This window comes from Triticum aestivum, chromosome 2A (assembly GCF_018294505.1).
Source record: "Triticum aestivum cultivar Chinese Spring chromosome 2A, IWGSC CS RefSeq v2.1, whole genome shotgun sequence".
Lineage (NCBI taxonomy): Eukaryota > Viridiplantae > Streptophyta > Magnoliopsida > Poales > Poaceae > Triticum > Triticum aestivum.
In genome coordinates, this window is record NC_057797.1 from 179,645,554 (window position 1) to 179,654,823 (window position 9,270).

Consider the following 9,270-nt stretch of genomic DNA (forward strand, 5'->3'; position numbering starts at 1 on the left):
GGTTGAATAATCAAATCTTTGGTCCTTGGGTGCATGCTTAGGTCCCATGCAAGAAATGGGACTGAATGTCAAGCACCGTGCCACCGTCACTCGGCCGCAAACATTGAGATACCAAGTTTTTAAATTCTAGTAAATCCAAAACTCATCTGAAATTCATAAAACTTGGCATGCTATCATGGAGCGGCATCAACATGTCGTGGTAAAGTTTTTGTCCCATTTGGGGCAGGTTTGGGTATATGCTTCTCACAAACCAGAGCTTCTCACAACAAGCATGATGGTTTCGGTAGGGAACGCCCCAACTTGGGGGCGAAACTATATTCATTGCCTCTAATTGCTTTCAATTTTTTTCTCGTGTCAACATAGAACAACAGGAGTGTTGTGTTATTTTTTTTGATTTTTCGGGGTTCGTTTGGACATTTTTATGCATTAAGTGATTTTTCAATGCATTTATGTGCATAATTCAAATTTGAACTACATGCTCATGCTCTGGTGCATATAAATTGGTTGAAAAATCAAATCTTTGGTCCTTGGTTGCATGCTTAGGTCACATGCAAGAAATGAGAATGAATGTCAAGCATCGTGCCACCGTCACTCGGCCGCAAACATTGAGATACCTGGTTTTTAAATTCTAGTAAATCCAAAACTCGTCTGAAATTCATGAAACTTGACATGCTATCATGGAGCGGCATCAACATGCCGTGGTAAAGTTTTTGTCCCTTTTGGGGCAGGTTTGGGTATATGCTTCTCACAAACCAGAGCTTCTCACAACAAGCATCATGGTTTCGGTAGGGAACGCCCCAACTTTGGGGCGAAACGATATCCATTGCCTCTTATTGCTTTCCAATTTTTCTCGTGTCAACATAGAACAACAGGAGTGTTGTGTTATTTTTTGTAATTTTTCGGGGTTCGTTTAGACATTTTTATGCATTAAGTGAGTTTTCAATGCATTTATGTGCATAATTCAAAATTGAACTATATGCACATGCTTCGGTGCATATAAATTGGTTGAAAAAATCAGATCTTTGATCCTTGGGTGCATGCTTAGGTCCCATGCAAGAAATGAGAATGAATGTCAAGCACCATGCCACCGTCACTCGGCCGCAAACATTGAGATACCTGGTTTTTAAATTCTAGTAAATCCAAAACTCATCTAAAATTCATGAAACTAGGCATGCTATCTTGGAGCGGCATCAACATGTCGTGGTAAAGTTTTTGTCCCATTTGGGACAGGTTTGGGTATATGCTTTTCACAAACCAGAGCTTTTCACAACACGCATGATGTTTTGGTAGGGGCGAAATGATATCAATTGCCTCTAATTGCTTTCAATTTTTTTCTCGTGTCAACATAGAACAACAGGAGTGTTGTGTTATTTTTTCTGATTTTTCGGGGTTTGATTAGACATTTTTATGCATTAAGTGACTTTTTAGTGCATTTATGTGCATAATTCAAATTTGAACTAGATGCACATGCTCCAGTGCATATAAATTGGTTGAAAAATCAAATTTTGGTCCTTGGGTGCATGCTTAGGTCCCATGCAAGAAATGGAAATGAATGTCAAGCACCGTGCCACCGTCACTCGGCCGCAAATATTGAGATACCTGGTTTTTAAATTCCAGTAAATCCAAATCTCGTCTGAAATTCATGAAACTGGGCATGCTATCATGGAGCGGCATCAACATCCCGTGGTGAAGTTTTTATCCCATTTGGGGTAGGTTTGGGTATATGCTTCTCACAAACCAGAGCTTCTCACAACAAGCATGATGGTTTCGGTTGGGAACGCCCCAACTTTGGGGGCGAAACGATATCCATTGCCTCTTATTTCTTAAAAAAAATTCGTGTCAACATAGAACAACAGGAGTGTTGTGTTATTTTTTGTGATTTTTCGGGGTTCGTTTGGACATTTTTATGCATTAAGTGAGTTTTCAATGTATTTATGTGCATAATTCAAGTTTGAAGCACATGCTCCAGTGCATATAAATTGGTTGAAAAATCAAATCTTTGGTCCTTGGGTGCATGATTAGGTCCCATGCAAGAAATGAGAATGAATCTCAAACACCCTGCCACCGTCACTCGGCCGCAAACATTCACATACCTGATTTTTAAATTCTAGTAAATCCAAAACTCGTCTGAAATTCATGAAACTTGGCATGCTATCATGGAGCGACATCAACATGGTGTGGTAAAGTTTTCGTCCCATTTGGGGTAGGTTTGGGTATATGCTTCTCACAAACCGGAGCTTCTCACAACAACCATGATGGTTTCGGTATGGAACGCCCCAACTTTGGGGGCGAAACGATATCCATTGCCTCTGATTGCTTTCAAATTTTCTCTCGTGTCAACATAGAACATCAGGAGTGTTGTGTTATTTTTTGTGATTTTTGGGGTTCGTTTGGAAATTTTTATGCATTAAGCATTTATGTGCATAATTCAAATTTGAACTACATGTACATGCTCCGGTGCATATAAATTGGTTGAAGAATTAAATCTTTGGTCCTTGGGTGCATGCTTATGTCCCATGCAAGAATTGGGAATGAATGACAAGCACAGTGCCACCATCACTCGGCCGCAAACATTGAGATACCAACTTTTTAAATTCTTGTAAATCCAAAACTCATCTGAAATTCATGAAACTTGGCATGCTATCATGGAGCGGTATCAACATGTCGTGGTAAAGTTTTTGTCCCTTTTGGGGCAGGTTTGGGTATATGCTTCTCACAAACCAGAGCTTCTCACAACAAGCATGATGCTTTCGGTAGGGAACGCCCCAACTTGGGGGCGAAATGATATCCATTGCCTCTAATTGCTTTCATTTTTTTCTCGTGTCAACATAGAACAACAGGAGTCCTGTGTTATTATTTGTGATTTTTCGGGGTTCGTTTGGACATTTTTATGCATTAAGTGAGTTTTCAATGCATTTTTGTGCATAATTCAAATTTGAACTACATGCACATGCTCCGGTGCATATAAATTGGTTGAAATATGAAATCTTTGTCCTTGGGTGCATGCTTAGGTCCCATGCAAGAAACGGGAATGAATGTCAAGCACCGTGCCACTGTCACTCGGCCACAAACATTGAGGTACCTGGTTTTTAAATTCTAGTAAATCCAAAACTCGTCTGAAATTCAAGAAACTTGGCAAGCTATCATGGAGCGGCATCAACATGCCGTGGTAAAGTTTTCATCCCATTTGGGGTAGGTTTGGGTATATGCTTCTCACAAATCAGAGCTTCTCACAACAACCATGATGGTTTCGGTAGGGAACGCCTCAACTTTGGGGATGAAACAATATCCGTTGCCTCTAATTGCTTTCAAATTTTCTCTCGTGTCAACATAGAACATCAGGAGTGTTGTGTTATTTTTCGTGATTTTTTGGGGTTCGTTTGGACATTTTTATGCATTAAGCATTTATGTGCATAATTCAAATTTCAACTACATGCACATGCTCCGGTGCATATAAATTGGTTGAATAATCAAATCTTTGGTCCTTGGGTGCATGCTTAGGTCCCATGCAAGAAATGGGACTGAATGTCAAGCACCGTGCCACCGTCACTCGGCCGCAAACATTGAGATACCAAGTTTTTAAATTCTAGTAAATCCAAAACTCATCTGAAATTCATAAAACTTGGCATGCTATCATGGAGCGGCATCAACATGTCGTGGTAAAGTTTTTGTCCCATTTGGGGCAGGTTTGGGTATATGCTTCTCACAAACCAGAGCTTCTCACAACAAGCATGATGGTTTCGGTAGGGAACGCCCCAACTTGGGGGCGAAACTATATTCATTGCCTCTAATTGCTTTCAAATTTTTTCTCGTGTCAACATAGAACAACATGAGTGTTGTGTTATTTTTTGTGATTTTTCGGGGTTCGTTTGGACATTTTTATGCATTAAGTGATTTTTCAATGCATTTATGTGCATAATTCAAATTTGAACTACATGCACATGCTCTGGTGCATATAAAGTGGTTGAAAAATCAAATCTTTGGTCCTTGGTTGCATGCTTAGGTCACATGCAAGAAATGAGAATGAATGTCAAGCATCGTGCCACCGTCACTCGGCCGCAAACATTGAGATACCTGGTTTTTAAATTCTAGTAAATCCAAAACTCGTCTGAAATTCATGAAACTTGGCATGCTATCATGGAGCGGCATCAACATGCCGTGGTAAAGTTTTTGTCCCTTTTGGGGCAGGTTTGGGTATATGCTTCTCACAAACCAGAGCTTCTCACAACAAGCATGATGGTTTCGGTAGGGAACGCCCCAACTTTGGGGGCAAAACGATATCCATTGCCTCTTATTGCTTTCAAATTTTTTCTCGTGTCAACATAGAACAACAGGAGTGTTGTGTTATTTTTTGTAATTTTTTGGGGTTCGTTTGGACATTTTTATGCATTAAGTGTGTTTTCAATGCATTTATGTGCATAATTCAAAATTGAACTATATGCACATGCTTTGGTGCATATAAATTGGTTGAAAAATCAGATCTTTGATCCTTGGGTGCATGCTTAGGTCCCATGCAAGAAATGAGAATGAATGTCAAGCACCGTGCCACCGTCACTCGGCCGCAAACATTGAGATACCTGGTTTTTAAATTCTAGTAAATCCAAAACTCATCTGAAATTCATGAAACTAGGCATGCTATCTTGGAGCGGCATCAACATGTCGTGGTAAAGTTTTTGTCCCATTTGGGACAGGTTTGGGTATATGCTTTTCACAAACCAGAGCTTCTCACAACAAGCATGATGTTTTGGTAGGGGCGAAATGATATCAATTGCCTCTAATTGCTTTCAATTTTTTTCTCGTGTCAACATAGAACAACAGGAGTGTTGTGTTATTTTTTCTGATTTTTCGGGGTTTGATTGGACATTTTTATGCATTAAGTGACTTTTCAGTGCATTTATGTGCATAATTCAAATTTGAACTAGATGCACATGCTCCAGTGCATATAAATTGGTTGAAAAATAAAATTTTGGTCCTTGGGTGCATGCTTAGGTCCCATGCAAGAAATGGAAATGAATGTCAAGCACTGTGCCACCGTCACTCGGCCGCAAACATTGAGATACCTGGTTTTTAAATTCCAATAAATCCAAATCTCGTCTGAAATTCATGAAACTTGGCATGCTATCATGGAGCGGCATCAACATGCCGTGGTGAAGTTTTTATCCCATTTGGGGTAGGTTTGGGTATATGCTTCTCACAAACCAGAGCTTCTCACAACAAGCATGATGGTTTCGGTTGGGAACGCCCCAACTTTGGGGGCGAAACGATATCCATTGCCTCTTATTGCTTTAAAAAATTCTCGTGTCAACATAGAATAACATGAGTGTTGTGTTATTTTTTGTGATTTTTCGGGGTTCGTTTGGACATTTTTATGCATTAAGTGAGTTTTCAATGTATTTATGTGCATAATTCAAGTTTGAAGCACATGCTCCAGTGCATATAAATTGGTTGAAAAATCAAATCTTTGGTCCTTGGGTGCATGCTTAGGTCCCATGCAAGAAATGGGAATGAATGTCAAGCACCGTGCCACCATCACTCGGCCGCAAACATTGAGATACCTGGTTTTTAAATTCTAGTATATCCAAAACTCGTCTGAAATTCATGAAACTTGGCATGCTATCATGGAGCGGCATCAACATGTCGTGGTAAAGTTTTTATCTCATTTGGGGCAGGTTTGGGTATATGCTTCTCACAAACCAGAGCTTCTCACAACAAGCATGATGGTTTCAGATAGAACACCCGTATGCAAAGTGAGAGCAGGATTTGTGCATATCTTGAACACAAACGGTTCTTTTGGATGACCCATGTGAATCACTAGTGGGGCGGTGCAGTAGTATTCGATTTGACAGCGGGTGGCGCAGTTCCCGATACGGCTTTAATGCAGACGAGGGAGAGGGTAGCGGTTCCCGGAATGTTGAACGACCAATTTTGCATCCTCCTTCAATTAGCATCGTGTGAATGCATGAGGGAAGTAATGGGAGGACCGGGAAAAGAGGCAGCACGATGTGAATGCAACGCAGTTTGCACTCATATAAAGTCGCCCCTCCATTCCAATGCATCTACCACATGGTACGCACCTAAGCACCTACACTAATAAGCGCAAAAGTTCCCACTCCAGACCCATGGCGGCGATGCGCACGAGCAGCCAGCGGCTGTGCCAGATGGTCCATGACGCCGCCCTGCGGCATGGCATCGTGGATCGTCTCCATACGGTGTTGGCAACTGGCTGGTGGATGGCCACCGTCGACGCCAGCTACGACTCTCAGTTGGACCAGATGATCGTTCGCAGCACCAACAGGTTCACCGTCGTCAAGAAGCTCACGTACGATATCATCGTACTCCTCCAGCCCGTGCGCCCGGGCTCCTCATTGCCTACCACCCTAATCGGCCTCCATGGTCGGAACCTCTTTGAAGCACTGGTGGCCCTGCAACTGCCTGCCGACGCCACGAAGAATGTCCACCTGGAGGTCGCGCTCGCCGCGAGGCGCCTCGCCCTGCAAGAAACTGTCGACCTACACATCCATGTGTACGAACGAATCATGTACATAGGTATCTATAGGGCCAGTGAGGACGCTACGACATTGGCCTTCTTCAGCCGCCTGGAAGCCTTGGATGCCTTAGTTGAGAAGCACCTTGACCTCGCCACACAAGCCGCCGCTCCTTAGCCACCAGTCGGTGGCCCGGTCGGCGCACTGAGTTGAGGAGGAGGAGGTCGTACGTTGATGGATGCATCTTTCTTCTTGCCTCCTATAACCACCACTGTGATCGCATCATCGTGGCCTTAATTCTTCTTTTGCTATTGCAATCTCATTCCAGTCAATACAGACATGTGTGATCCCTTTGCTAATACAGACATGTATGTTCCAATCTTATTTTGATTGGCTTGAATGAAGGTCTATCCCGCCGTTAGGCGCCGCAGCGTGCTGTGCTCGTCGTTAGGCATCGCGGCGCGCTCTGCTCGTGTCCGTCGGTGCGCTTGGCTTGTGGACAACTTTTCCTTGCGTGTTCAACTGCTATATGCATATATATGGTTGCTCGCCGTTGAGGCGACCGCGGAGCGCTTTGCTCGCGTCCCTTCGCGTGCGCTCTGCCAATGGTTGGGCGTGCGCATGATCACGTCGGGGGCCCCGTATGCATGCGGTTGCGCCGCGCATGTTGCCACATGATGCAGTTACGTCCGTCACGCTGGAGTTACGCGCTACAAATTAGAACTGCCATCAGGGCCTGCCGATATTCCTGGCCGTCCGGCTTCCCCTTTAATTCCCATGGCCATTATAACATTAGTCTCTTTAACCTTTTGATCGCGGCTCACAACACAACAAGCACACCCACGACGACACATAGAGAGGGGATGTCCGGCGGCGCTCCAATGGAGTTCGGCGAGCATAGAGTGGAGACCCAGGCGAGGGAGACATATCTCTCGGTGGTGTACACCATCGACCCGGCCGTGGTGGACGACTACATCAACGGCGTTGAGCAGTTGCTTGCTGGAGACAAGTACAAGGTGGTTGGCATCAACCTCCAGTACACCACCGGTCGTCCCGGCATAGATCAGAAGGTTGCCATCGCCCAGTTGTGCGTGAGCCATCATGTCCTCATCTACCACTACTGCATGGCCACAGAGCCTTGCGATCGTTTCAACAGGTTTGTCAACAACACCGACTACAAGTTCGCCACGGCGGATACCACCAGCGCTCAGTGTTACGGACTTGGCCTGCAAGAACCTTGTCGAAATCCGTGACCACTACACGATCTGGGGTAGCACGAAGGACTCCCTGGTCGAACTCGCCCCGGCCATCATCGACCCCTACCATGAAAAGATGAAGCAGGATGCCCAGAGAACAAGTCCTGTATCCAAGCATGGGGCCTGGATGCGGCAACTGGACGAACCTCACCTCAGGTTTGTGGCCAAGAGCATGTACACATGCTACGAGATGCAGAGGTGGATCGTTGACATGAGGAAGTGTCTCGTTACCCAAATCGACGAGCCTGGATCGAGCCACAAGCAGGGCAAGCAGCGTCACAAGAAGTAGATGATGATCAGATGATCGTTTATGATAGTTAATCATGATGTTATATATAATTTACTTTATTGGTGTGTGGAAATGTCATGTGTGTAGTAGCCACCTATGTAATTATGCATGTAATAGTCTACTTTGGTGTGTGCAAATGCCATGGTTCTAGTAGCCACCTATGTAAGTGGATGTTTAATTTGGTTATGCAAACATGTCCTTATAAGTGTGTGTGTGTGTGTGTGTGTGTGTGTGTGTGTGTGTGTGTGTGTCTATATGTTGTTGTTCTGTATGCAATCCCATCACACAACACACACGTCTTATTAGCAGCAACCATCTATGTTATTATCGGTCTACAGACACATTTCTGATAACAGACCTATTTGCCGCGTATCACACACATCTTGTTAAGTTGAACCGTTTCTGTTCTCATGTCTCAACGCAAACAATTCATCCGAGCTAACCGCATGCCATATATCGCACACACCTTTGATCTAGTTGACCGTTTCTTTTGTGTTGCCTAATCACAAACAGTTCATCCGAGTGAACCGTATGCTTTGTATCACACACGCCTCCATCTGGCTGCCCGTTTCTTTTGTTCCTCCTCATCGCAAACAGTTCATTGAACTGAACCGTATGCCCTTCATCGAACACGTCAGTGATGTAACTGGTCGTACATGTCAGCCCAAGCTGATGCGTGTCACGGGTCCGACCGACCATCTATTGGTGCGACCTACCGTAAGTATTACGTGATGGAGACTTCTGGTTGCGGCTTCGGGTGATTGTCACGACCAAGCATTCAAAAATTAGTGATAAATCAATTACCATCTTTTTCCAAACGACCAAGTATTTTCACAAGAATACAATACATATAGATGGAGTGATTGTCATGGTTGCAAACCGCCATGGCGCCGCAAGTTCACTACAGCAGCAACCGAGTAGGTCACTGCATCACTGGCGGGGAAGGAGGGCATCTCACCTCGCCTACGATGCATGCCCAGCGGCGTCGCCTATGATGCATGAGCAGCTGGTCCCATGGTTTGGCTTCTCCTACCGCCCATTTGAATAGTTGCACCGGCTGCTCATGCCATTCCGCAGGCATGCGCGTTCTTTCCTCCGTAGTTGACTCCGTGAACATGATCTCTGCCATTTGCCCTAGCTCGAAATCAACACGACGCTGCCAGATGCCGACATCCCTCAGCATCTCTCCCCTGAGAACGAATTGCGCCTCCGCCTTGTGCTGCGCCAGGCGCAGCTCCTT